The sequence below is a fragment of the Helicoverpa armigera genome, chromosome 10 (assembly GCF_030705265.1).
Source record: "Helicoverpa armigera isolate CAAS_96S chromosome 10, ASM3070526v1, whole genome shotgun sequence".
Taxonomy (NCBI): Eukaryota; Metazoa; Arthropoda; class Insecta; order Lepidoptera; family Noctuidae; genus Helicoverpa; species Helicoverpa armigera.
Window position 1 is genome coordinate 7,245,199 of NC_087129.1, and position 13,511 is coordinate 7,258,709.

Below are 13,511 nucleotides of genomic sequence, written 5' to 3' on the forward strand. Positions count from 1 at the left end.
CACAGCAGTTATTCCTTTCAGATGTTACGTGTAGGAATCCGCTTTCACGGCTCCATTTCCAAAGAATGTGTGTCATCTATTTGATATCAAGATTGAGTTCATGCCCCTTAATGAAACAATCGCATATGAAATTCTTGTGCCACGATGCTGGGTCCGAACATTTCCCCAATGATTTGGCAACTCGCCCCCGCCTATATTTAAATCGTAATCTCACTGAGTCAACGCTCTCGTCGCTCTAACACCCAAAATAAACGATCCCGCGAATACGACAATATTCGACCGAGTTCTGAATAGCAACAATAACTGGTACAACTTATTGAGCAACTGAAATGCATGTGCAAACTGCATACAATTCCTCAAAAAATACATGCAAATAAGTGTCTCCCCGGCGACTCCATTTTCTTGTACCATATATCCTGCAGCCAAAAGTTCGATACTTCTAATTACCCTGATAAACTATATTGTTAACACTTGATGTCGTCTAAACTTAAATAACAAAGAAGTGTTGAAACCGCCGATATCTCCATCATCACTCATTATGTTCTCACAATGTCGTTCAGTTATTATTTTTCTTTCTCCGGAAACTCACTAAAAATATCATCGCGATGACCAACAATCAAAATCCGCAGACTGTTCGATATACCGCGAGACTCCGCCGCGTCAAATGTGTGGGTGGCGCCGCGCTCTGAAAGAAGCGCACGTTATTACATTATATCTGCTGAGGAAATCCGATTCACTGCAATAGAGATGTATGACAGACAACATGCAATTTCCTCCTAGCCCCCAGGACATACAATACCTATATCTGAAGTTTCATTACTTTGTGAAAATCATGAATACAAAGAAAACATGAATTTTCTGTAATTTTCTACACATATTTTCCTAAGAAACTCGCAAGAGTGGATTCGTTTTACGGCTATAACACCGTGGTGTAACATGAAAGACTTTCAGAATTGATAAGAATGTTAATTAATCTTCACCCTTCCGCACTGTATACGCACGTTTTCAATATTCTTGTAATCTATCGCAGATTATGTAAGGTTTCTCTTAAACAACCTTGTTAAACAACGTAAGATAGTCCCCTAGCATAAACGACTATAGGTTTAATACATTTGTATCCAATTAGGATAATTATTTAATTAACGATGTTCTACATGTAGTTGAACTTTACGTAACACACTTGTGCCACTATTTGCCCGGTTAACGGAAACAATTTCGCGCAAACATGAAATGCAAAACTTAATAAAAACTGTTTGTTTTCGTTAATTTGAATAACCTCAAATAAACGATTCTGTACAAAACCAGCAGGCAACACAATAACACGATTTTAATACAAATATTGTGGAAACATTCACGCAATTTAATGCTTTTATGCAATAGAAAACTCTTGTCGGCCATTCTTTTGTCCAGAGTTGAACAGATATGGGTGATTCTGTTTTATACCTCGTTTTACAGGTGCTTGATTTTTTACGACCTTTTGTTTCAGAGTGAAGATACGAGAGTCTTCCAAGGGCGATGTCACGCCAGAGCCAATTTTATTCTGTTAACAAAACAGTATTAAGTACTTCAGACATTAGTTCAAATTTTACAGCAGTTGGAGCAATAAAGTAGAGAGAGCTAAAGTTTGAACAATACGTTCGAAACGAAAAGTGTTTTCCTTTCCGTCGAACTGCTCAACTCAATGAAATGTCAAATTGGTAGTGGTCGAGCTACGGTTATGAAATTCGTAGTACAAACACAATGGAACTTTTGCCATTTCTGTAGATGTGGTGCCGAGTGTTTTTTTCAAATTTACCTTTTGTGCAGTCGATTAGAGTACATATCTCCTGGCTTGGTTACCTAAGCGGCCTCAGCCACCTCAGTATCGAACAGTGTATAGAGGTACCTATTATTGATGTGTCACGTGCAAGAGATGTTTTCGTTCAGTAGATTCTACGATTTTCTATTACGTATTCATTGAAATTGCAATGTGGTATTTGCAAACCTACTAGGTATCGTATTTTCAAACCCATGCAATTGTAATTAATTTTGATACTTATCAAATAAATATTAAACGGTCAAATATTAATAAGGTATATAAGGTAAATACCTATAGGTATCATCCATAGAAGTAAGTATTGTATGTAGGTATGAAGAGTTCGGTAGGCCATTTTTGCACAAAGTCTTCTAATGAGATTTTTATCATGGATGTTTTCATTCTAAATTCATATTAGTTACGATATTTAGCTGAGTTGAGTGACTAATGCTACGGAGCAATCGCTACATGTAAATAGTAGTAACTGAAGACATACATACCTAGACGGTTCTAATTTAGTATTCATATGATACCAAACAGGCAGGAAAATTTTATTATTCATTTCGCATTTAACACAACAACATGCGTCACACGAAAAAGTTCCACAAACCAGTGAACACACTCTTGTTTGTCACAACCACCCCATTAACCAATTCGAAACGCCGTCATTCAAAGAAATGGAGGGACGAACCACGTACGGTCACGTAACACTATTGATTAGCACTAACTTTCCAGGAATTATAGTGCACTACATGTCAGAAACACTCCAGTTTATGCATTCCTCCACGTTATGACACCCATAAAACTGGAAACCCAGTGTACCATCGCTTACCGCCTTGTGTTTTCGGCATCTATCCCGCCAGTTAACAGCATCATTAAAAACTTTTATTTGTGCGAACAAAATTGTAAAATTTTATCAAGCTGTACGGCAGCCGCATTGTATGTATAACGACTTATTTATTACCGGCCATGACGAGTTAATCCAATTTTAAAGACAGCTGCCTGTAGCACAGACAAAACAATGAACATTTACACATGGGAACAGAAAAACATAACCGCACTTTGTTTTATTCAGCTACAAAATAATAAATATTTCAGTACCAATCTTTAATTTGAAGTTGAAATTATTTTTGTAGTAGTGCACATTAATTAAGAAGAGATCTAAATCAATAATTATATTTAACCTCTTCAATTAAACTTTGCTTATGTCAAATCACTGCTAAAATATTCATGGATATCAAAATATTCATTTTCTTTTCAGTTTCTTGTGAGCTACATTACCCTCTGCTGCGAGTGGGTACAAAGCTAAGCCTTAGAAATCAGTTCACGTCCAATCCCCGCATGTCACTAATGGCCGACACTAACAAGGCAACCTGTCGGCGACACTAAACATGTTAACAAGAGCTCCAAGTATCGAACGGGTTGACAAACAAACGATACACGACTATCAAAACAAACAACCGCTCCTTTTACCCAGATTAGTTCGATTATTATGATCAGTAAACGCTATACTGAGTACATGAAACGATGTTTATGTAAAATATCGATAAAACCTGCATAAATACTTAGGTAACTATATGTATTGACGCCAAGGTGTCGAAAGTAGAACCCACTGTTGGCGTTTGCTCCTTATAACAGGTACGATACAAGAATAGAATCATTGAGACGAGTCAAAACATTTGTAATCAAATTACAAGACTATTGACATGAGCGTTATTCATTAACCAGTAAATCATTGCTGGGATTTTTGGCAATAGGCCAACAATAAAAAGCTTCTAACGATAGGCATGGTCATGTCTCAAAGGAAACGGGGGAGGGCCCACCAGCTGTTTCACAATACTATTCGTAGCCAACGTAAATCAGTTCTCTGTTTTCTCAAGTCTTTGAAACACATTTTGAATACACAAGCACTGATTAGCTATGTACTTAATGGTTCTTGTTATTTCGTAGTTTTTAAGCCCGAGTTTTAAGTGCACGTGCAATATGTTATGCCGAGGGCGTAAGTTCAAAGACTGGTTCAAACTTTTATGTTACGAAGTTTGTTGAATACAGAGTACCTGTGCCTTCAGTAGATGCGTAGAGTGCCTACTGTGCTGCAATTTGTAACATATTGTTTGGACTATGTTCAATACATTAGTAGAGCTTAGCCGTCTCTATGTTTAAGTCTCTATGTAAAAGCCTTTCTGAACTCAACTAAAAAATATACAATTTCGATTTTAAATAATAACTTACAATATAAAAAAAGTTCTAAGAATAAATATGCATGTGAAATGTCCATTTTATCTTTTTTAGTATCTTTACTTTGAAACTTTATCACAAATTCAATTAATTCGTCAGGATTATCAAAAATCCCTCCTTTTCACATTTTTATAAAACATCTTAAAAAATCTGAAAAACAAGATTCTTGCAAATACTTATGAATTCAAATAGATTTGGATTTAGGTACTGTAATAATTCGGCTGGATTAATACCAAGCTATTTTTAAATGTATAAGAAAAGACCAAAAGGCTCCTTTAATAGATCTACGCCCAACAAAGTATCTTTTCACGATTAATGATGAGTTCTGAAGTACATGATTTGTCATCGATTCAAAGCGTTTCGTTATTAATTAAGCAAGTTTTCTAAAAGCTTCTAGGTCAATAACAATGGGATTTGAATTGCAAAAAGTAATAAATACATCGTTTATATCGTAAAATTAAATTAAAATGTAACAAAGTAATTATTAATTACTTTAATGTCTAGACTCTAGACCAGCGGTTCCCAAATGGGGTTCCGCGGAACCCTGAGGTTCCGTGACAGGCCCTCAGGGGTTCCGTGGAAAATTCAAGATTTCCATATGGTAAATCGTTTCACTTTTGACAATATTAAATTATTATTCATTTTCAATTAAATTGTTTTAAATATTGCATTCCAAAATTCCATTTAGGCATCATGTAGGTTACCCACCTCTCGGGAGTGTAAGTACGAGTTCGCGACAAGTAGCGGGGGAAGGCCACGGCAGCAGATAATTTAATTCCGTTTGTTACAAATTGTAGAATAACTTAATACCTACAGGTCTTCGGCAATCGGCAAAAGTAGGTAGCGAGTCGGCCAAAAAGCACCGCATTTTTTGGGCTTATTTCATCGCCAGGATTATACGTTTTCATACATTTGACAGGACGTGAAATGACACGGCATACGAGTGTTTCCAGTGGCTATTTTTACCATGAATCAAAGTGTGACAATATTTCCAACTTTTGCACCTCCGCGAATCCGAAAATTTCGCGCTCGCTTCGCTCGCGACTCCAAGTTACGGGTGATGCTTATATATTCGTTTAGTATCCAACATCGAAAAAATTTCGCGCTCTTCCGTCGAGGTTTCCTTTTATGTTTATTTTTTATTCCTCTGGTTCAGAAAAAGCAATAGCGCTTTCTTCGCTAGCTGCTTTCACTTGCATTTGCTTTTTTGTGTGGATATTATACTTTTTGAGACCTTATTAATTTACAGTGTTTTTGTTTATTTTGTGTAGGTACTTAAACTAGAAAAAAATTCGCGCTCGCTTCGCTCGCGATTCCGGCTGCCACTGAAGTCTTTCAATGCTAGCGGGTGCTTGGAACTTCTTCTTATAGTTAAAAAAAATCGCGCTCGCTCGCCTCGCACCTGTACAAGCCCAATCTATTTCTTTTTGCGTTTACTTTGTCAGTCTTCAAACTGAAAACTATTCACATAATACACAAACTCAAGGGCGGCTAAATTGTTTTCTGGCCCGTGTGGCGGATAGTCATGCTACGCCTGAGTATACTGAATATGTCTCTAACCATATAACCATTTGGTGCGCTACCACGCGCCACGAGCCGTACCTAAGTGTATTTACGTCTTTAGTTTACCTACTTCTTACTTAAGCTAAGGTTCCGCCGAAAAATGGTGAAACGAAAAGGGTTCCGAAGCCAAAAGAATTCGGGAACCGCTGCTCTAGACGATAGCTAGAATGGGGCAAACAAACATGACAATCGATTTTCACGCTTAATTAAAGTATAACGACGCCATTAAAATGTATATTAGGTATGTAATGCATTAAGGCTTACATACAATAATAAGTCCCAACAACCAATTATGTGGCTTTGGAGCAGGAGTCATACTATCAGTTTAGTTTCAACATTTTATTGTTTCTCTGGAAATTGGGAACCGTTATTTTAAAGAAACACTGGTCACTGCAAACTTAATTCCCATATATTACGCACAGATTACAATAATAAATCATTGCATCTAAACATTTTTCTTGCGGTTTTGATATGAAAAGCAACCATCATAAAAATGTTTTCTTTGAACGTCTCGACTGTTTCTAAAACTGTTCTCGTTTGGTCATAGCTCAAACGATCCGTCTGTGTTTTCTGTAAATAAATCATTCACGAATCGCACTGAAAGACTAAACAACAGCTCGTCATATTCAACTGTATGCGACTAACCACTGTTTTCTTTTTATAAGTACCTACGTATGAATGCAATTTTCATTTATTTATTAAAATTTACGTACTTAAAAGCCAACCATAATTTAACGAACCTAGACATTAAGTTACATGAAATTTTTATACTAAGTTAAGTAAGCGCTTACCTTCTTAGTAACTGATAGGGTCGTTCGAGTCATTGAAACTAAAATCTTTAGGTTTTCTTAATATTTGTTAAGACATAATCAACGAATAATTAAACATTGATATGATATTATTTACCTGGGCATTAGAACTTCCCCAGCACCTTCACTTCTAGAAGAGGAACGATCCCCGGAGGGCTTATTAAAGCTCGCAACGCGCTTGTCTAGAAACCTATAAAACGTTCACGTCTCGTTGAGAACTTTATACCCTTTTACATCTACTGCCGTTCAACAGCACTTGTGTGTTGTTTCACTCTTTGATCTTCTCGGGAACTTTTCTACAAATGCGTTTATTCTTTACCAAGAGCAAACCTCAGCAGTCATCACGTTAAGTTTATGTTTATCTATGAACTAGCACTTTAACAACTTTCAGTTAGCAGAAAGTTTTGTTTGAAAGTTAATTTTACTCCGTGGTAAGTACGTTTTTTAACGCTCAGTTGCGTTTCAGCTATGCCAAGTATTTCTCGACGATACCTCGTAAATCAACAGTTCAGACAAAATGTTGGGAAAAGGGACGGCTAATCAAGATTTAGGAAAACTCAAGTTTAAGGGGATGAACCTGTTCAAAGGATCATGAAATTTCTTTTTAGCTTTTAAATCTTAGCACAATTTAATACCATAAGTAGTTATAAAGATTATGCGAGACTCAGTCAGTCATAACCCGTACCCGTTTTATGATCTTACCCTGTTATGTACAGGAACCTCTACAGAATGAGAGTAAATAGCTAGTTAAACAGTCATACGCATAAATATTTCTAAAACGTACAGGATCAGTTCCAAAAAAAAAAGTACTTTAATTTACTTCATTATGTATTCTTCTTGCGTGTGTGGCGCTACAGTTAAAGTTCAAATCTACAATTACACTCTAATTATGGTCCACGAACGTCGTTTATTTTTCACGTGAAGTAAGAAACTTGAGCACCATTAAGTCGGTGTTCCGCGGTCCTGTTAGTATCAATGTCAGGTTTACGGGTAAACTACAATCGAGCGCCGGAAGACAGCCTCATCAATGTGCTAACGAGATTTTGAACCGAGTTACCTAACGGGCTATGGTTAACTACCCACGGCGTTTCGTTTAATGAAAACATAAGCTGGTTACATAGTTTTACAGTACACCTATTGTATGGGTGTAGAACCGACTTGATATTTTGATCAATTGCAGTCATATGTAATAAGTTTATGTGCGTACATGTCTGTTTGAATAGATTAATGTAGTAATGCAATAAACGCTTTATACTGTCCAGACTAGACCGCTTCGTTTTTATTTATTTTTGCATTTCAACGAGTATTGCTGTTATAAATTCTGAATAAAATAAATATGCGCCATCAATCTCTTCGTAAGCGATTTACTGAATATATCGAAAAATCGTGTATATATTTAATAGAATGCGCTCTGAATATTTTTGTCTTGTCTGGACATACATGGTCAGGGTCTCCTTCACAATAGGTAAAACGAAAACTTATTACTCTTTTACTTCTCTGTCTGTCCGTCTGTCACTAGTTAGAAAATTGAAACTGAAAACACAGATTCACAGAAGTTGTACTTATTAAACAGTTGCCGCTAAAACAACTACTTAATACCTACTGAAAAGGAGAATAAATATGTATTTAGTTAGTGGGCTTCCATACAACAAATGTGTTTTATTGAACATTTGTAGATAAATAACACGGATCCCTTTGGTTGTGAGTGTTGTGACTCACACATGGCCAGCTTTTTCTCATCGCGTTGCCGTACATGCATACGTTGATGTCATGTATTTACAAAAAGTTACAACCAACCTACTATAGGCAGTCTAATACAGGTTTTTTTACGCAGAATCCGACATTAGATTTAAAAACTGTTCGTGCGCTTGATAATGAAATCCGTGACCAGGTTGTAAAGTAAAGCAAACCTTATTTATATGAAAAAAAAAGTTCTTAGAAACCCAAAAACACATTTAAAATAAAGTTTCTTCACATTAAAATAACTATGTTATTTTAATATAATATCGATATATTTATGTGCTTATTGAGAATAGTGAACGAGTGATGAACGGCAAGCTTACCTACTTGACGTAAATGCCACGACCCGTGCTCTTTCGGGGTCAACTGTCAATTGCTTATTAAAATATATCCACTTTTAAACAAAGCCTCAAACCTTACTAACTCTTCAAAATAATAATCTGATGAACGATAAACAAATAAATAGAAAGGTACGTACTTAGGTACTTTCATTTCCAATCTTCAATATCTATACTTTTTCTAATTGATCTACCCAACTTACAGGCTCTTTGGCTGGTGATATTTTCCGACTGTTTTATTATTAATGAATCTTAGGTATTTTTGTGCCGCTGGAAGGTAATTTTGGCGACATACCTATAGGTACTCATACTTGCATGACTGAGTTCAAATAGGGTGTCATATGAAATAGTTTGATATGAACATTGCAAAAATATAATTTGTTTGTTATTTTCCTATTAGATATAGTCTATATAATAATGAAAAATAAATGATTTACAACGATCTTACGTGAGGAACCCTTGGTGTGCGTGTTCGACTCGCACCTGTCCGGTTTTTCAGAAGTAGATATGAAAGTTCATGTAGGTATCTCATGGTCTTTAGTAAATACTTTGTCAAGTATGTAGATAGTAAAATTGGAAATGAACCACAAGAGGACTGCGCTAACTATTGCAGTGCGTTATGCCTGCTGCGAAATCTCATTATACCTACGGATAATAAAGTCTCGATCGATCGCCCGGATAACGATCTTTCGCATCGGCACGAACAATATGTGAGAGTCCCATGACGTGTTAAGAAGAAGGGGCTTGTGTCAGTCAGTATAGTGTAAGCTAGCTAGAATAAGGCGGCCAACCGTCCCGCATTCTGCGGGACCGTCCCGCAATGCTTGACGAAATCCCGTTTTGAAATTATTAGTAAAATAGTCCCGCAAAACGTTGTATGCGTCCCGCATGTCCCGCATCCCTATTTTTCTACCACGCTTCTACACAACACCCACCTGCGCGCACGCTCAACAGTGCAGGAACACAGATTACCTATAATATAATCTCGTTCTCTTTATTTCTACTGAACTCGTGAGGCCTAATGATTTTGAAAATAAGACATTAGTGCACGCTGTGACACGATATTGATAGGTTAAATTATAGCTTTTTGCTTACGGTTTTTATTTTATCAGTTCCGTCCGATCATTTTTCAATGCCCCTCCCCCCCACTTTTCACGAAAGGTTAAGTCCCGCATTCAGTTTTCGGAAAGTTGGCCGCCTTAAGCTAGAATGCTAAGATTGTACCGGTAAAGTTCCTAATACACCATAATGAGATACCTCGTACCTTCGTAAGTACTTGAGGATTAAATAAGGTATAAAATAAGGACCTCAAAATATGATTTCAGTTCTAAACGTCGCCATCAAAATAAACGACATCACCCAACTCGTGTGTCCGTATGTACTCATACCTATAAGAAATAGCCGATGTTTTTGCGTAATGACGTCGTAGCATTCATACCTAAATTCTTTATTTTCCAACCCATTCAAAAATATAAAAGTAGCACAACTTTTTTTCATTGGTTCAGAGTTTGTTCCGAACTAAAAATGTTTGATAGGTAGGCACTTCGGAATGTCACATCGCTTTTATAGTTTAGTTTTGGGAAAATTGTCTAGAATAGCGTTAGCTGGATTTACAATTCTTTTATCTTCCGATAGATAGCTGAGTGATTTATAATTATTATCTAAACAAGGAAAATAAACTCGATAAAGGTATAAAATGTTCTTTTGGTTAGGGTGTCAACTAATTATAATAGGTACCTATGTATTTATTCATATGTACAAAAATAGGAGCATGTTATCTATTATAATAAAATGCAGCAAAAGTAAACATATCTGATAACATGACAATGAAATCTTTTTTGTATTACAAGCAATACAATGTAATCTTTGTTATTTTAAACCGACGCATATATAAAGGAAAACGTGTAAAAGGTAAGTGAAAGAATGAAAGGAAAATTAATTATTTAAAAACGGGAATCGAATATGCTGCATAATCCCTACCCAATAGTTTTTGCGATTATAAACCATAAGGGTACCAGGTTCTATTACTAGGTATCATCAAAAATAGGTATCTCTCCAACAGCTGATGGTTTGATTTTTAACCTACTTTATATTAATAATTTCAATTCGATAAAAAACAAATAAATAAGACTTATTAGTATATAATTATGTCAAATAGGCCAATAAGATATTATTCTCTAAAAATGTTTAGATTTAAAATGTTTAATTACCAAAACCATAATTTACCAAAAAAAAAACTTACCTCAAAGTTGCTGCGAAAGTTTAAAAAAAAAGAAAATATTTCACCGAAACAGCAATAAAAATGTCCACAAAATAGAATCACATATTCAGGAAAAGTTACGTTTACCGCGATGACAAAGTTACCGGGCGCCAACCGTAGGCGCGCTCTGAAGCGACGCTGAAACGACCAGCCGTCGCGCGAGCTGGCTAACGACTAGTATCTCTGCCTCGGCGACGGCCTATACATTTCCAGCATTTTCAGTCAATCTAGACACAAACTTGAGCCCGGGATCTGTATTTTAATCCAGTATCGTGCATAATTTTATCAATGCTTAGACGATCATAACTTTAAAGCTTAGTTGTAAGCCTTACTTCTATATCACAAATTGTCTTCGTAACTTGTCACTTTAATAGCTTATGATTTAAGTTTCAAATTAATTTCAACTCTATAATTACAGATTTATTCTAATAAACCATAACCTACAACTGGTAAATAAAAGAAGGTACCGTTGTAAGGAGGGCCGTGGAAAGGGAAAATGGTGTGAATCACGTCAACCATCGAAGGTGGACATAAGCTACAAAAATTCGCCTTGACCTTATCTTTTCGTCTCTCATAACTGAAAATGTTGAGTAGGTATATAAAGTTTTTGTCAAAAATTTATACCTATTCAGGAAAATAAGGACCGCATATTTTGAATACGTTCGTTTAATACCCATGTAAAACTACATAGGTAAATAGAAAAAAGATTTTTTGAATGTTGCTGTAGAGACTAAACAATCTAATGAAATAAGAATCTACGATGAAAGCCATAAGTAATTCTGCTTGGAAAGCAAAATTGCAAGAACTCAATTAACGACATCACTAAAGTTTAGAAGTGCTCTGTCATTAATCCTGGGTTCAGTCACATACATTTTCCTTATTCATGCCATGCAGGAAAACAGAAGCATCAAATAGCCAACGAACTTATATAATTAACGGCTGCCTAATGAATAGCAAAAAAAAACACAAACCAGTTACCTACTATAGTACCTACCTACCTACATATTTCTCAAATTAAAATAAAATTTCCCAAATCAAGGCGTGATGCGTTGAAATAACTTGTCCAAATTATTCTGAAGAAATGTGAAGTTAGCAATTTAATTCCGCAAAGCTTACCCTTCCAAACAACTTAACTAATTTCGTATTGAAACTTTTAAAGTTATAAACAAGACAAGCTAAATTCAATTATTAAAATCCCTAAGTCTTATTTCTAGCAATGTACAATACAGCTGGGTAAGTAATAGAACCTAGTCCAAAAGAAGCCCATCATCACCGTCTGCGTAGCCTTTTCCTAACTATGTATGTTGGGGTAGGCTTTTAGTCTATCCGGATGTAGCTGTGTGCCAGTCTTTTACTGCACTCCTTGTAAATCTCATAGGGCAACCCAATAACCGGACGTAAGACTGATCGTCACACTTTTGGCTTCTGACTACACGTAACGACTGACAACGATGGTCACCCATCCAGGGGACCACCGCGTCAAACCTTGCTTAACCTTATGATCGATCGATCCGCGCGGCTTTGACTTAGCCAAGGGCTCTTCTTCCAAAGAAGCTGTCACAACGCATCGTCCGAAACGAGCCGATACGAATGGTATCAATAACACCCTTATGACGTAGACATAAAGGATTTTTTTACCCTTTTACCCTAACTTTTTTTTTTTAAGCTTGGCTAGTCGCTTACCCTAACTTACGAGTCCGAAGTTTTGCATATTAGATTTGCTGTAGGTATACAAACAACACGCTCTGTACGAAGACTTGACTCCAGTTTGCCTTATTTTTGTTTATAAAATAAAAAATCTCGCATAAATAACTAGCTTTCCGTTCGCCCGCGGTTTCACCCACGTCCCGTAGCCGGATGGTGACAAAAATACTAAGTACTTTGAACGTGTTAAGAATTTGCGCTCTTCTCCAAGCCGGTCTGTCTGAACAGGCCCTAATATTCAAACTTCACACTCGGAATAGGTGTAACACAAAGAAGAAATATAAAATAAAGTGAGATAAAATCATCTCTCATATGTCCCGACGAATGTTAACTTCAATCAATCAAGTAAATAATCCAAAAAAGTATATATTTTTTAATTTTCCGCTACCAGTCGCAGTCGCAATCTTAACCAGTCGATATTGACACAATACATAAAATTGCACAATTCAATTATTCGTCTAGGAACCGCCTTCCGCTGAAACATTTTTAACATCGGATCTGAAGATGTGACGTGTGTGATGTGTGTTAGGGTTAAAAATGTTCACCATCGTCGTCCATGATTAGTATATATCCGATATTATACAAAATCTATACATATAATAAAATGATAGGAAAGTCAAAACTGTACATTGAATATTTTTTTAAAAGAATACTTGGGGGGTGATCCATAATCGATTCTGAACCCAAATATGTAGTTTTTAGAATTTTTGTCTGTATGTCTGTTTATCTGTTTGTCTGTATGTTTGTCCCGGATAAACTCAAAAAGTACTACGTGGATTTAAATCAAATTTTGCATGACTATTACCTGGGGGCCGGTTCAACACATAGGCTATATATTAACACGCTGTCACCTACGGGGGTTGAGCAATGAACGATTAAATAAACGAAATTGGAAATTCTATATTGCCCACGCAGACGAAGTCGCGGGCAACAGCTAGTCTAATATATTATAATTACACGAGTTCCGTGTGCGTGCCAGTGCGTGCTCATAAAGAAAGATTCTTATTTGTTCTTATTACACAAAGACATGGCAACACAGCCCGAAGGCGAAAAGACTGGTGCCT

General features: G+C 36.3%; 1 protein-coding gene across 1 annotated transcript in view; it reads right to left on the reverse strand.

Moving 5' to 3' along the window:
* The window catches only part of Rdgc (retinal degeneration C), a 67,019-nt gene extending 56,069 nt beyond the window's left edge, over positions 1-10,950 (reverse strand). The window contains exon 1 of the mRNA XM_021328912.3: positions 10,726-10,950. The gene's annotated coding sequence lies outside the window, so the exon portion shown is untranslated. The remainder of the gene's footprint in view (positions 1-10,725) is intronic.
* Positions 10,951-13,511: the final 2,561 nt, after the last annotated feature.